Source organism: Odocoileus virginianus, chromosome 8, assembly GCF_023699985.2.
Source record: "Odocoileus virginianus isolate 20LAN1187 ecotype Illinois chromosome 8, Ovbor_1.2, whole genome shotgun sequence".
NCBI classification, from domain to species: domain Eukaryota; kingdom Metazoa; phylum Chordata; class Mammalia; order Artiodactyla; family Cervidae; genus Odocoileus; species Odocoileus virginianus.
Window position 1 is genome coordinate 27973979 of NC_069681.1, and position 12631 is coordinate 27986609.

Consider the following 12631-nt stretch of genomic DNA (forward strand, 5'->3'; position numbering starts at 1 on the left):
GCGCACTCAGTTGTGTCTGACTCTTTGCAACCCCATGGACTGTAGCCCACCAGGCTCCTCTGTCCGTGGGATTCTCCAGGCATGGATACTGCAGTGGGTAGCCACTCCCTTCTCCACGGGATCTTCCCTACCCAAGGATCAAACCTGTGTCTCTTACATCTGCTTTGGCAGGTGGGTCCTTTAACCACCAGGTGCTTTACCCCACTGTAAATGTGTCTCTTTGTCTGCTGTATAACTGTTGCCATGACCGGGCCCTCGCAAGGCAGAGTCACGTCTAGTCAACTCAGCCAGGGACACCCTCTGTCTCCAGAGAGCCTTGGTCACCAAAGGCTTTCGCTGCATGTGTCTGGGTCCATGGAGTCAGAGGATGAAGCCTTCTTCCAGGAGCTCACTCTGTTAGGAGCAGAATGTGAGCTGCTATCAACTAGGAGTTTGCTCTGATTTTTGCCTCAGTTATTAAGCTCTAAAACAAAATGCTGTAAAACACTTTAACATGAGAACACTCTGGGGCTTTATGAAATAAGACATATAAAAGGCAACCGCCCACCCATTCCCCCACCCCCACAGTACAATGCGGCTTAACTATTGGTTTGCTGCACCTCGCCCCCCCAGGTGAATCTTATTAGTGAAATGACCTGAATATGTAGTAGGAATATCCTTCCACATGCCCTCAAAGGATATCCTAGGTGGCTCAGTGGTTAAAGACTGCCTGCAATGCAGGAGACCCAGGAGAGGCAGGTTCGATCCCTGGGTCGGGAAGATCCCCTGGAGAAGGAAATGGCAACCCCCTCCGGTATTCTCGCCTGGAGAATCCCAGGGACAGAGGAGCCTGGCGGGCTACAGTCCATAGAGTCACAGAGTTAGATACAAATGAAGCGACTGAGCATGCACACGCATGCCCTAAAAATGTGAAGTTTTCAGAAGACAAAACAAATGAGCAAACATAAACAAAACCCTGGAAATTTCTTGCACAAATGCAAAGCAAATATCCCCTCTCTGGCCTTCGCTCTGTGCAGTCCTGGATATAAACCAGAGCACAACAACCGTTCTGGGATCCCTCGGGTGCTTAAGCAAAGGACAGATGCAATTTTCTCTTTTAGATACAAAAATAAAGAAGTAAACTCTGATTTGGAACACATGTCAATGCTGAAGTGGATCATAAACCATAAATCACTTAAATGATGCCTTATCTCACCTTTGGATCCAAAATTTTCATTTTAAAGACGAGATGAAATGGTGGAAACCCCTAAACTGTGTAGCTGTCCCTGTGGTTCTGAATGGGGTTGGGGTGATTCCAGGAGAGTTCGACCCTTGTTTACTGATGTTTAGGTGCTGTGGCTTGCTGGTATTGTGGGAGGAGACACATAACTGATCAGAAATCATTAAATGTCTAGAGCTTGCTTTTGGAAAAATTAACTACCAGCTGCACCCACAGACCTAAGAAGTTGAACAAATAAAATATAATGATTTGCTTCCTCCTGGGGATAATGGGAGACTAAATGAGAAAACATGTGCTAAGTGCTCTTTGAAAATGTCGTATAAATGCATGATATTAACAGCCAGCATTATGTTTTTGGCATTTTCTGGCTCATTAATTTATATCTGGGCTTCAAAAGATTTATCCTCCATTTTAACGGAAAGAAGCCACATGACATAATGACTTTTTAATAGATTAAGTGTACATTCATAAAGGAAAACGTTCATTTCTAACATGTAAAATGATTTAAAAAATTTGGCTTCTTATTAAAGAAACTTGGAGACCCAGGTTCTATTCCTGGGTCGGGAAGATCTCCTGGAGGAAGGCATGGCCACCACTCCAGGGTTCCTGCCTAGAGAATCCCAGGGACAGAGGAGCCTGATGGTTGCGGTCCAGAGGGTCAGGGAGTTGGACACGACTACGCAAGTGACACATCAAAATCTTTTCTAAATATGTTATATCAAAATACACCAGCAGAGGGCAGCAACGCCTCATAATTTAACTAACAGTCGCGTTTCTTGGATTGGAAGGGAGTAACAGTCATTTCAATTTTTCATTATCAAAGCATAATTATAAATTAATGTCTTATCCTGCCACCAGCCTCAGAGGTCATCGGAGTATGTTCTATAAATGAAAAGAAATGGTTAGTTCTAATTACACGTGAAATCACTGTTGTTTAATCTGGAGTTACTGTTTTCTTCTCGGTTTTACTCTTCATCTTCGAATTGGATGAGACATCATAGGAGAGACGACTGCTGGCTACCAGTATCCTTCCTGGATTAATTTCTGTGTATTGTGGCTTAAGGCAGATATTTGATTTATGATCCCTATAATTTAAATCACTTCAAATTCAATTACTGCATTTTCCTAACTCCTGCATTTCAAACCAAGAACATAGACGAGACCAACCTAAACAAAGCAACGCGTGGGTTTTATTTTGTAATCCAGACCCTTTCCCCACAGTTTCCTGTGTTCCAGGAAACCCAAAATAGAGGGCGTGGCGTAGGTGTTCACCGGCTGAGCGGCGGACGCGGTCCTGTGCACCTTTGCACGCTGCTGTTTCTCCGGCCTGGAAGTGGAACCAGTGACTCGGAACATGAGACGTATGGCGGCAGGAGGTATCGAGGTAGAAGGAACATTCTTACCAAGCCCGAGGGTCGGCAGAGCTGAGGCAGAATCCTCAGGGGCCCCCACACCCCCTATTTCCAGCCAAATTTAGCAGAACCAAGAACGCGGTGAAAACTGCCTCGAGGAAGGTGGCGGGCTGCCTGCATCCGGAGCGCCAGCCGCTCAGCCGTGTCCGACTCTTGGCGACCCCATGGACCGTAGCCCCCCCAGGCTCCTGGTCCGTGGGATTCTCCAGGCAGGAACACTGGAGTGGGTTGCCACTTCCTTCTCCAGGGGAATCTTCCCGACCCAGGGATCGAACCCGGGTCTCCCTCATTTCAAACAGATTCTTTACCGTCTGCGCTACCAGGGAACCGTAAGAACCACCGAACAGGATAAGGGCTTCTTTGAGAAATGGGTTTCCCACCAGCTTCAAACAGGGCGCAGACTCAGTGATCAAAGGCTGGAGAATCAGGTGGTCTTTAAGTCACTTTGCAAATGCAGATGCTCTCAGGTTAGTGTCAGCTGGTGGAGCATCTCCTAGGCACCAGCGGCTGCGTCTGGGGACCCTAGAGCCTTCATCCTGCCCCATCCTGCCCTGGCGCGGTCCTGGAGCCGATGTATGAAGAGGCTGGCTGTGTCTCTTCCCTTTCCTTTCAGACTCCCGTGGCCTGTCCTTCTGAGCACCCTGACTGTTCCTGAGCTTCACACACAGGGACGGGCTGTAACAAAAGAGAGTGTCAAATGGATCAATCTTTTTTTTAATAATTAAATTTATTTAATTGGAGAATAATTACTTTACAATATTGTGTTGGTTTCTGCCAAATATCAACATATTTCTGCCATATATCTGCCAATATCAATAAATACCAAATATCTGCCATAGGTATACAAATGTCCCTCCCCTCTTGAATCTCCCTCCCACCTGCCTCCCCATCCAATCCCTTTAGGTTGTTACAGAGCCCCAGTTTGAGTCCCCTGAAGCACGCAGCAGATTCCCACTGGTTATGTATATTATATATAGTAGAGTATATAGCAACGTTATTTGTTTCCATGTTACTCTCTCCATAAACATCCCACCCTGTCCTTCCTCCTGCCCCCGCCCCTGGTGTCTCAAATAGATCAATCTTCTTTAAAAAAAAATTGTTGAAGTATAGTTGATGCACAGTAATATTACTAAGTTGCAGATGTACAATATAGTGATTCAGAAATTTTAAAGATTATACTCCATTTATATAATTATAAAATATTGGCTATATTCCCCACGATGTACAGTATATCCTTGCAGCTTATTTCCTCCATCATACTTTGTACCTTACTCCTCGACCCCCATTTGCCTCTCCCCCGTCTACCTCACTCACGAGTCAGCCACTAGAGATACAGTTCTCTTTATCTGTGAGTCTGCATCATATTCACTCAGTATGAGCAACAATAGTTTGCTGTGTTTTTTAGTTTCCACATATAAGTGATATCATACAGTATTTGTCTTTCTCTGTCTGACTTATTTCACTTACCATAATGCCCTCCAAGTGCAATTGAGATGTAACACTTTGCCTTATTTTTCAAATGGAATTAAAAATCCTAAGAATGGTTTCTAAATTATGAAAGATTATTTTATCATTAGCACATAGCATGTTCAATAAGTGTTAGCTATTTTTATGATTTGCAGGCTCACCAGGATGGAGCTTCTAAGGCCTTTCTGTGGCTTGCAGTCATTCCTGTGTCTTTGGGACCTAAAGTGGTGCCGGGAACATCACTTATGCTCAGGAAATACTGTATGCAGTAGGCTGACATATACAGTTGAATGTTATCTGGCATAATGATAAAATATCTGAGCTGTGACACCCGAGTGTTGAAATAGCAATGTACCTACCCGGCTCTGGAACCTGACATGCGTCTGTCACATCTCTTTCACTTTCATTTCTTCAGTTAGAAATAAAGACAAAGATAATACTGAGTTCCTAGAGTTATCATGAGGAGCCCTGGGGAAATGCTCAGAAAGGATTTCAAAAAAACCCTTTGGGATAGAGCAAGTGTCCAGCGATTACTAACTACAACTATTATATCATCTCTATGTGTAGAAACACCTTCGTGTGGTTCAGTGGTAAAGAATTCTCCTGCTAATGCAGGAGATGCAAGACATGCAGTTTCCACCCCTGGGTCAGGAAGATGCCCTGGAGGAGGAAATGGCAACCCACTCCAGTATTCCTGCCTGGAGAATCCCATGGACAGAGGAGCCTGGCGGGCTGCAGTCGTGGGGTTGCAAATAGTCAGGCACAACTTAACAACGGACTTTCATAGTGCAGAAAACAAACGTGTCTGGGATACAACATGTCTTCTATCACATTTAGGTCTGCCTTCTCACTGCCTGGGTGAGCTGTCCTGAATGAAAAACTCAAGTCTCAAAGAGTTTCCCAAGTCCAATGTGTAAAGTTCTGTAGGTCACAACACCTGGGTTCTGTACAAGGCATGATTGATTCCTACTGAGCAGACAGCTTTGGCCACATTACACGTGATCTTGTGTAGACTGGCTTAAGATGCATACAATTCACTCCCACAATTGCTTCAGGATTTAAATGGAGGTCGGTAGGAATTAATCTGAAAATATGTAACGTGAAGAGACTCACACCCATCTTATTTTAGGCTTCCCAAGCGGCTCAGTTGTAAGAATCCTCCTGCCAAAGCAGGAGAGGCAGGTTCGATCCCTGAGTTGGGAAGATCCCCTGGAGAAGGAAAAGGCAACCCACTCCAGTATTCTTGCCTGGGAAATCCCATGGAGAGAGGAGCTTGATGGGCTCAGTCCAGGGGAGGGTCACAAAGAATCGGACACGACCGAGCATGCACGCACCTTATTTTATCAAGAAGGCAGCCCTCAGCACCTCATCGACTTTCAGGACAAGCAGCCAGCCTGCTGGTCTGAGGCTGTTCGGGCCGCACACATCAAGGTCAAGGTCTGGTTGGAACTGCACGTGGGAGACCACAGAGCAAGCAGACCAAAGCGAGCCAGAACCTCACTGGTGAGCGGCTCGCATGAGGAACGACCACTTTCAGGAGAAGGGCGGCCTGGAGAGTCAGGATGAGAGAGGGAGAGAAACAGAGAGAGACCGAGAGCTTGGAGAGAACAGAACGGGCTAAAGCTCTACTGATGGCTCAGTCGCTCAGCCGTGTCCGACTCTTGCGACCCCAGGGACCGTAGCCCGCCAGGCTCCTCTGTCCATGGGATTCTCCAGGCAAGAATACTGGAGTGGGTTGCCATTTCCTTCTCCAGGGCGTCTTCCTGACCCAGGGGTTGAACTCGCGCTCTCCTGCATCGGCAGGCAGGCTCTTTACCACTCGTGTCATGTGGGAATAGCAGCGTGGAAACCCGGGCGCTTCCTGCGGGGTGGTTCTGCCCAGGCTCAGGGGAGGCAGTAATTCTGCCCTTGAAGTCTATGACTGCTCTTCTGGTCCTGCTTTAGATCAGATCTTCTCTTTATTACAGCACTTACCTGACTGTATTCTCCCGAGACTAGAGGAAACCTCCCCCTTTCCCTGTTCCATCCACCCCCATGCAGTTTGGGAGCCAGCAGACCGAAGCCCTGTCTTTTGATCTCACTAACAATTTAAGAGTTGACCGATTTTCATATTCTTAGGAATTCTTGTCTCCATCGCAGTGTTTATCCTTGGGGACATCTTATCTCTTTCAGAGCAGGGACACAGGAGTATTCTAGGAGTATCCATTCTCCTAGGGAAAAGGTCAACCTAACATTTTAAAAGACCATCTCTCTTAACTATTAACATGAGCTGTTTTGTTTTGCTTTTTTCCTTCAGTATGTCAAGTCATACTTGGGGTAGAGTCGGAGGAGGTGGAGAAATAAGCAGTTCAATGTCACTGAGTCTAAATTCCAAAACATGTCATTGAATCACACAGTTCACTTACTCTTCTCGTATGTCTGGGGGTGAGCACACACAGACATAAAAACATTTGCTATGTTGGGATGAAAAACCCATATTATGACTCACAACAAAATATTGTTATGAGAAATGCCTGGTTAATGCTTAATTTGTCCAGAGCAGAAAGAAAGAAGGTTTTCTTATTAACCAGGCTTGAGCAAATTCAAATATTCTTTGAAGTATTAATAATTACTGATATTAAAGGGCATGAGTTTGTTAACAGCTATGCTGCATATTTTTTCTGATCTTTTAAATGCAGCATTCAGACTTTAGCTCTGAATTTTGAATCAAAACTTTGGTTTCCTAGATAATTTATCAGATGTTTTTGTTGCCACTATTCCCAACCCCACCTTAACATATTAGAGCTTAGGTATGTTAATTCCTAAATGGGACTTACATTTTGCACAATTAAAAAATGAATGTGAAATCTTTTGATTTAAAACAATTAACTTGGGAGCATATATGGTCTTCCTGGGAGCATTTACAGTCTAGTCAATAACATTTTAAATGCCATTTGTTTGTATTCCTTTACACAGTTCTAAACCTTCCAGGTAGTTGTTTCATGATCTACTTAAATTCACAAAGTTATTTCTACAAAGTTATTTCCTGGAGGCTTTTTCTGAACTGAATGGCTGCATTGAATCCCGCTGGAATTTCCCAGCCTTTTCTGTCTCACGTGTCCCCTCATCAAACTTTCACCCGCATGTCCCAGCACTAAGACTCGTGGTAAGCAGCAGTCATTGTCTATTATTTGCCAGACGCTCTGCTAAGCATTCGTACCTGTTACTTCTCAAACGTGTGTGAGTGCTCAGTCTTGTCTGACTCTGCAACCCCATGGACTGTAGCCCGCCAGACTGCCCTGTCCACAGCATTTCTTCAGGTAAGAACACTGGAGGGTGTCACGATTTCCTCTACCAGGGGATCTTCCCGACCTAGGAATCGAACCCTCGTCTCTTGCGTCTCCTGCGTTGACAGGTGGATTCTTTACCACTAGCGCCACCTGGGAAGCCCAGTTATTTCTCAGACAGTCCCATAAAGTAAGAAGGATTTTCATTTTCATTATAAATGTTTGAAGATTGAGACAGAGGTACGTTAAACAGCCAGTAAGTGACAGATATTGGAATTTTACCCCAGAGACCTCATCTCTGTGTTTTTACTAAGCACTTTGCTTGGGCATTAGAAATGCAAAAAGCAAAGAAATTTTCTGCTATGCCGAAAAACTAGAGGTGGACACAGCAACAACAACAAAAAATGATAATATGATTCATTTCAGTTCAGTTCAGTTCAGTCACTCAGTCGTGTCCGACTCTTTGTGACCCCATGAACCGCAGCACACCAGGCCTCCCTGTCCATCACCTACTCCCAGAGTTCACCCAAACCCATGTCCATCAAGTCAGTGATGCCATCCAACTATCTCATCCTCTGTCACCCCCTTCTCCTCCTGCCCTCAATCTTTCCCAGCATCAGGGTCTTTTCAAATGAGTCAGTTCTTCACATCAGGTGGCCAAAGTATTGGAGTTTCAGCTTCAACATCAGTCCCTCCAATGAACACCCAGGACTAATCTCCTTTAGGATGGACTGGTTGGATCTCCTAACAGTCTAAGGGACTCTCAAGAGTCTCCTCCAACACCACAGTTCAAAAGCATCAATTCTTCGGTGCTCAGCTTTCTTTATGGTCCAACTCTCACATCCATACATGACCACTGGAAAAACCATAGCCTTGACTAGACAGACATTTGTTGGCAAAGCAATGTCTCTGCTTTTTAATATGCTGTCTAGGTTGGTCATAACTTTCCTTCCAAGGAGTAAGCGTCTTTTTAATTTCATGGCTGCAATCACCATCTGCAGTAACTATGATTTAGTAAGTGTTAGGAAAGGCACTGAGGAACCCCTTTATACTATGTACCTATTGTATGCAATCCACCATCCTGGGCACTTAGACCAGATACTGGTCTAATGGGCTTCCCAAGTGGCTCAAGTAGTAAAGAATCCGCCTGCCAATGCAGGAGATGCAGGTGACATGGGTTCAACCCCTGGGTTGGGAAGATCCCCAGGAGGAGGAAATGACAACCCACTCCAGTATTCCTGCCTGGAGAATTCTGTGGACAGAGAAGCCTGGCGGCTACAGTCCATGGGGTAACAAAGAGCTGGACATGACTGAGCACACACACGTACAGGTCTAATGATCAAACTGAATTTCTAAGGAATCTATGATCATGCATTTAGTGTGGCAGAGGACTGGTGAGCCTCAGTGGTGGTGTGGGGCTGGCCAGGGACACAGCAGAAAAGACTCTCTCTTGGTGGAAGGAGGCTGTGTGTCCTTGGTGTGACATAGTTGGCTCTGAGTTCACCAGGCCCAGGACTTCCTCTGGGTGGGCGACCAGCCAACCTGTGTTTCCCAGGCTTCCTTGAGTAAAGTGAGCTCCTCAGACTGATTTCCAGCTGAGAGAATGTGCGCTGATGTGATGTTCTGTCCTCCTCATCTGCCCGCTGGAAGTGCGGCATCCCAGCCATACTCTGAGGGGTGGGACTTAGCAGAGCTGCCATATGCAGAAAGCCTGGCTTTCTGAATAAGAGCAGGAAGGCCAGATCCAGCGCTGCCCTGAGCCCCTGAGAGAGGGCGATGTTTACAGCAGTCAGCTCATCCTGAACACACTGGAGGGCTGTTGGGTTTTAGACAGAAAGACTGTGTTTCCAAGATGATTCTGGGGTGTCTGCCATTGGCGTGGACTGATACTTATGACCAAATTACGGGAGAAAATCAGGAAAGTCCTGGTGTTCTTCCAATTTAAGTACTAAATGCTAGTTTATGCCATCTGGGGACTCCTCGCCAAGTCTTGTTGGAACAATTTCTTACTGGACCAATAAAAATCTGGATGCACAGACCAAACAGCATCTCTAGTGTTTTTGTAGAGCTGCAGCTCTCAAGTTGCATGTGTAGAATAATCACCTGGGGAAAATTCAAATTGTAATTCTCAAGGTTTGAGGCCGGGCTTGCCAGGTTGCTCAGTGGTTAAGAATCCGCTTGCCAATACAGGGGATACAAGAGATGAGGGTTTGATCCCCACACCAGGAAGATCCTCTGGAGAAGAAGTGGTAACCCACTCCAGTATTCTTGCCTGGGAAATCTCATGGACAGAGGAGCTTGGCAGGCTACAGTCCATGGGGTTGCAAAGAGTCAGACACAACTTGATAGGTGAGTACTCATGCATTTTTTTTTTTTAACTTCTAACCATCATCCAAGTGATTCTGACATAGGCAAGGTTAAGGGTGAATGAACTCCATTTTGAGAAAATCTATCCAAGTTCTAATCTACTTGATGTAGCCCAGACGTTATAAGACTAAATACAGGAATACGGAATAACACCATTTGACATGCACTGAAAAGGGCTCTGTAGGCAGGATCTATAGAAACTACACGGAAGTGTAGCATTGAGAAAATCTGATCTCAGCAGGAATGCTGCAAATTAATATCTAACCCCACTTCGTTAACTCAAGAGGAGTTCCTTCTTACGCCTCAGAGTGTTATAACAACCCAAACAACCAAATAAAAAATAAATTAAAACTCATCTGCTTCTCCAGGCCCTTTTTATCGTTCAGCTGCTAAGTCTTGTCTGACTCTTTGTGATCCCCATGGGCTGCAGCAGGCCAGGCTTCCCCGTCCTCCACTATCTCTGAGAGTTTGCTCAAGTTCATGTCCATTGAGTCAGTGATGTTACCTAACCAACTCATCCTCCCAATATCCTCATTATATATTGGATTCATCAATATGACATAAATAATTTAAATGATATTGTGTAGAAAATACACCTTAGAATTTATTTCTGAAAACTAGAGAGGGAAGTTATTTTTCATTCACAGGAGTTACCAGTGGATGGTTGACACTGCAAACTGATCACCAGAAAACGTAAAATGTAGACTAATGTATTTGCTCTTGGTTGTTCATGGACTTACTCAGATAAAGTCGATGGGGTTTCCTCCTGCAAGCTCACGGTCCTGGATTTCTGTGCGCTTGCCCCTCTAAGGTGGCAGGATGGAGCCGGCTCCATTACACGCCATCTTGGCTTAATCCCTTACTGTTACCAGAAGTGGAAAATGCAATTAAATGCACTTTGGAAACCTCCCCCCAGAGTGCTGTTTACAATATTGCCTGCATTAAACAGGCCAAGCACAGCGACACAGCCACTCTCCCTGCATCTGGAGGCTTTACTCAGCCTTGGGAAGCCCGCTTGCAAATTAAAGCATTCCATCAGCAGCTCTGAGAATCAGTCCACTTTGTTATAAAAGAATATGGTGAAATTAACACTCATGCGGGTTTTATTTGGAGCAGGGTTTCAGAGTGGGAGGGCTAGCGGGACTGTCCTTGGGAACCATTTTGCTCCTTGAATGTCAGAGGAATTTCTATATCAACAGACCCTAAAATTACCTTAACCTAGGATTCTAAGCCAAGCAGGACTCAGTCTTCCTCCCCTTAAATGTTAATCCGTTATTTAGATGAGCAGGGACGGCCTGTATCTTTCTGAGGGGTGCTATCAGTACTTTCTCCTTGGACCATATTTCCATCCACTTCTCTCTCTGGGAAGGGTGCGAGGTGACAGGTGACCGGGAGACAGAACAAGATGCAGCGTGCTCTTGGACCCGCCTGGGCTTGGGGTGCAGCTGCGGTCTGGACATAGAGCCTTCTGGTGACGCCTCTGCCTGCCGAACTAGATGCTGGAAGGCTCAAGAGGTCCTCGTGCCCTGCAGAGAGACCCCTGCCTCGGTCTTTCACTCGAGGTGAATTTGACGTGGTGAAACATCCAGAAAGCATCTCTACCACACGTTTCCTCAAATGGCGGTCAATCTCTGTACTGCCTCTTACTCCTGAATCTCCCTCTTCCTCTCAAGAAGATGCTCTTTCCTCTTTCCACCATCAGTCACCGTCTTCCCAGGCGTCTGTTGTGGATGGGAGATGACTGAGTGACAGGCCCTGGCCTTGCAGGTCTGTCCACGGTCTTCCCCACCCCCGGCCCTCTGCTCTCTCCCTTTATTTCGTTTTCACGGTGCGTAGTGTCTGCGCCTTAACATGGAACAGCCACAAGCTGCATCTCTGCCGCTTGCCATCCCCGCTTGTGTGAGCCGCTCAGAGCGCTGACATTTCACCCGTCATCTGTCTCGGTCGCCCCGTCTCCACCCCGTCTGCCTCCCAGGCCCTCCATGTCATTCCTCTTCTCCGCTGCTTTAAGTAAACACAAGGTGACTTACAAGTCTCTTTGGTCGCAGCGACACACGTGTTGAGAGGTTGTGATGAGCTGAGTCTGGTGTGGGCCGTCTGGATCAAAAGAGGCATCGGTCCCTGTCCTCCCCAGACCCTTCACCAACAGACATCCCAGCTTCAACAGAAAGGTTTAGCCCCACCACCAACTCACCAGCCCAAACTGACCCAGGCAACCTGTGCGCCGGTCTTCCAGACCCAGCAGCCCATGTGTCTTGCTGTTTCACGAGGTTCAGGGACCCATGTGCTCACAAAATCGCGGGACTCTATCCACCCCAGCACACTAACTAGACTTCTGGCTCCATCTTCAGCTCTGCTTTCTTTTTCTTTGTTGGAATTAGCATCTTTTTATGATTCCAAGACCCCAGAGCTAGGGTTCTGCTGTCACACCTGTGTCTTACACACCCCCTCTTCCGTCTGTGACCCCACCCTGCATCCGGAAGTGAGGGGCTTGACGCCCTGCTGGGCCCCAACTGCCCTTGGCCTCCTGCAAGCACAGAGTCTGCCAGGTCCCTCTCAGTAAGCTGGGAATTCTGTGCTCAGAGGCTGACGAGAAGGAAATGGAGTGGACAGATAGGGAAAGAGGATTCTACCCCATAATTAAGTCAGTGCGAACACAAGACAACGGTGAACCCTTTTTCCCAACTGTTAAGTACTTAAACAACATTTTTGAGTCTCAGAAAATGAATGGTTAAGACTATTTCAGTTTCCTACGATCATTTCCTTTTGGGCTTCCCAGGTGATACTAGTGGGAAAGAACCCACCTGCCAATGCAGGAGACACAGGTTCGATCCCTGGGTTGGGAGAATCCTCTGGAGAAGAACATGGCAACCCACTCCAGTATTCTTGCCTGGGAAATC

General features: G+C 46.3%; 1 long non-coding RNA gene across 1 annotated transcript in view; it reads right to left on the reverse strand.

The window, feature by feature from the left end:
* Positions 1–3024: 3024 nt before the first annotated feature.
* LOC110149033 (uncharacterized) overlaps positions 3025–12631 on the reverse strand; it is a 29278-nt gene continuing 19671 nt past the window's right edge. The window contains exon 3 of the long non-coding RNA XR_002317325.2: positions 3025–3306. This is a non-coding gene — a long non-coding RNA (uncharacterized lncRNA). The remainder of the gene's footprint in view (positions 3307–12631) is intronic.